Source organism: Priapulus caudatus, unplaced genomic scaffold (genome assembly GCF_000485595.1).
Source record: "Priapulus caudatus unplaced genomic scaffold, Priapulus_caudatus-5.0.1 Scaffold1619, whole genome shotgun sequence".
Classification (NCBI taxonomy): Eukaryota; Metazoa; Priapulida; class Priapulimorpha; order Priapulimorphida; family Priapulidae; genus Priapulus; species Priapulus caudatus.
The window spans coordinates 21763-25584 of record NW_014578680.1 but is presented as its reverse complement, the minus strand read 5'-3'; the positions used below and the strand labels follow the sequence as shown (position 1 = coordinate 25584).

Sequence of the window (3822 nt, the reverse complement as noted above, 5' to 3'; positions counted from 1 at the left end):
CCGTACAAAGCTGGCGCGGCGTTGTCTGAGTATAGAGAAGAGATAAGAGAGAGGTGGCGGGTTACAATTGTATCAACATGAAGCTGCGCGCCGTGATCTGAGATAGAGAGAGAGATAGAGAGAGGGTGGATGTAACATGTATCACAAAGCTGCGGGGTGTTGTCTGAGATAGGAGAGAGATAGAAGAGGAGAGGTGGCGGTTACAATGTATCAGCAAAGCGTGCGCGGCGTGTCTGAGAATAGAGAGAGAGATGAGGAGAGGTGGGCCGGTTAACCAATGCTATACAAAGCTGCGAGGCGGTGTGTCTGAGATAGAGAGAGATAGAGGAGCGGGGAGTAGGGTGCGTTAACAATGTATCGCAACAAAGCTGCGCGGCTGTGTCTGAGATACGAGTAGAGATCGAGAGAGAGAGGTGGTGGTTACACAATGTATCAGCAAAGAGCTGCGCAGGCGTGTCGTGAGATAGAGAAGAGAGATAAGAGAAAGGTGGCGATTAAACATGTATACAAGAGAAGCTGCGCGCGCGTTTTGTCTGAGATAGAGAGAGAGATAGAGAGAGCTGGCGTTTAAACACATAGTATCAACCATAAGCTGGCGGGTGTGTCTGAGATAGAGAGGAGATAGAGAGGAGGTGGCGTTACAGATGTATGCACAAAAGCTGCGCGGTGTGTCTGAGGATAGAGAGAGAATGTAGAAGAGAGGGTGTGGTTAAGCATGTATACACAAAGCGCGCAGGCGTGTCTGAGATAGAGAGAGAGATAGAGAAAGGCTGGCGATTAAAACATGTATCACAAAGCATGCGCGGCGTTACTGCAGATAGAGAGAGAGTATGAGAGAGAGGTGGCGGTAACAATGTATGCACAAAAGCGCGGCGGACGTGTCTGAGATAGAGAGGAGAGATAGAAGAGATGTGGCGGTCTAACAATGTATCCAACAGCAAGCTGCGTGGCGTGTCTGAGATAGAGGAGAGAGATAGAGAGAAGGTGGCGTTAACAATGTATCTACAAAGCTGCGGCGGGCCGTGTCTGAAGTAGAGCGAGATAGATGAGAGGTGGCGGTTATACACTAATGTATCACCAAAGCTAATGCGCGGCGTGTCTGAGATAGAGAGAGAGATAGAGAAGAGGGTGGCAATTAACCAATGTATCACAAGAAGCTGCGCGGCGTTTGGTCTGAGATAGAGAGAGAGATATTAGAGAGTGGCGGTTAAACATGGTATCACAAAGCTGAGTCGCGGGCGTGTCTGAGCTAGAGAAGCGATAGAGAAAGGTGGCGATTAAAACAATGGTATGAGAAAGCTGCAGCGCGTGTTCTGAGATAGAGAGAGAGATAGAGAGAGGTGGTGGTTAACAATGTATGCACAAAGCTGCGCCGGGCGTGTCTGAGATATGAGAGAGGAGATAAGAGAGAGGTGGCGGTTCACAATCAGTATTCACAACGCTGCGCGGCGTGTCTTGGAGATAGAGAGAGAGTAGAGCGGAGGTGGTAGTTTAACAATGTATACAAAGCTGCGCTTTGGCGTGTCTGAAATAGAGAGAAGAGATAGAGAGAGATGGTGGTTACGAATGTCTCACATAAGCTGCGCGCGTGTCTGAGATAGAGAGAGAGATAGAGAGGAGGTGGGATTAACAATGTTATCACACAAGACTCGCCGCGCGTGATCTGAGAGTAGAGAGAGATATAGAGAGGTGGCGATTAGAACAATGTATCAGCAAAGCTGCGGCGCGTGCTCTGAGATGCAGGAGAGAGAGATAGAAGAGAGGTGGCGATTAACAATGTCTCACAAAGTGCGGCGGGCGTGTCTGAGATTAGGAGAGATGTGCGCGTTAACATGTACTCACACAGCTTGCGCGGCGTGTCTGAGATAGAGAGAAATAGAGAAAGAGAGGTGGCGGTTTAACATGAATGTATCCACAAAGCTGCGCTGGGCGTGTCTGAGATAGAGGAAGAGATAGAGAGAGGTGGCGGTTTAACAATGTATCAGAGAAGGCTGCGCGGCGTGTCTGAGAGTAAGAAGAGAGAGAGAGAGAGAGTGGCGATTAAGCATGTATGCACAAAGCTGACGCGCGTGTCTGAGATAGGAGAGAGAGACTAGAGAGAGGTGTGTTGCAAGTTAACAACGCTGCGTGGCGTGTTCTGATAGAGAGAGATAGAGAGGAGGTGGGGTTTACAATGTTCACAAAGCTGCAGCGGCGTCTGTGAGGATAGAGAGAGAGATAAGAGAGAGGTGGCGATTAACAATGTCTAGCACAAGTAAGCTGCGCGCATGTCTGAGATAGAGAGAGATAGAGAGAAAGGTGGCCGGTTACAATGTTCACAAATGCTTGGCGCGCGTGTCGAGATAGAGAAGAGATAGAGAGAGGTGGCGATTATACAATGCTAATGCACAAAGCTGCGCGCGCGTGCTCTGAGATAGAGGAGAGGATAGAGAGAGGTGGCGGTTTTGTAAACAATCGATATCAAAAGTGCGGCAGGCGTGTCCATTGGGAAGATAGAGAAGAGATAGAAGAAGGTGGCGATTAAAACAATGTAATCACAAGCTGCGGCTGCGTGTCTGAGATGAGAGAGACTTTAGAGAAGAGGTGGTGGTTAAGGCAATAGTATCACAAGCTGCGCCGGCGTGTCTGAGATAGGAGAGAGATAGAGAGAGGGTGGTGGTTAACCTGTATCAGCAAACTGCGGCGTTTGTCTGAGATAGAGAGAGATAGAGAGAGGATGTTGTGTTAACAATGTATACAAAGCTGCGCGCGTGTCTGAGATAGGAGAGAGAGAGATAGAGAGAGGGGTGGGCGGTTCCAATGGTATCAGCAAAGCTGCGGCGCGTGTCCTGAAGATAGAGAGAGATAGAGAGAGGTGGTGGTTAACAATGTATCACAAAGCTGCGCGGCGTGTCTGAGATAGAGAGAGAGATAGAGAGAGGTGGCGGGTTAGGTAGCAATGTATACAAAGCTGCGCGGCGTGTCTGAGATAGAGAGAGAGATAGAGAGAGGTAGCGGTTAAAACAATGTATCACAAAGCTGCGCGGCGTGTCTGAGATAGAGAGAGATAGAGAGAGGTGGCGGTTAACGACAATGAAAACAAAAACGACGACGACAACAATGCAACAATGTAATAACGCGACAACGCAACAATGCAACCCTATCCTATCCTACAGCAACGGCAACAGTGAAATAATGCAACGATGCAATGCTCTAACCATAATATTATACCCTACAGCAGTGGTAACGATACAACAATCTAACCCTTACCCACCCTACAGCAACTGTAACAATGCAATCATCTAACGCTACCCTACACTACCCTAACCATACGCTTCCCTTCCCTAACCTACCTTAACCATACCATAGTCTACTGTATCCTACACTATCCACCCTACTACCCTTTCTTGTCAACCCTAACCTACCATAACCATACTCTCCCCTACCCTACCCGAACCATACTCTCCCATACCCTACCCTAACCATACTCTCCCATACCCTACCCTAACCATACTCTCCCCTATCCTACCCTAACCATACTCTCCCATACCCTACCCTAACCATACTCTCTCCTACCCTACCCTAACCATACTCTCTCCTACCCTACCCTAACCATACTCTCCCCTACCCTACCCTAACCATACTCTCCCCTACCCTACCCTTACCATACTCTCCCATACCCTACCCTAACCATACCCTCCCCTACCCTACCATAACCATACTCTCCCATACCCTACCCTAACCATACTCTCTCCTACCCTACCCTAACCATACTCTCTCCTACCCTACCCTAACCATACTCTCCCCTACCCTACCCTAACCATACTCTCCCCTACCCTACCC

At 48.8% G+C, this 3822-nt stretch overlaps 1 protein-coding gene across 2 annotated transcripts in view; it reads right to left on the bottom strand.

Moving 5' to 3' along the window:
- LOC106817175 (phosphatidylcholine:ceramide cholinephosphotransferase 1-like) overlaps nt 1-3822 on the bottom strand; it is a 17723-nt gene that overhangs the window by 2499 nt on the left and 11402 nt on the right. The window lies entirely within an intron of this gene.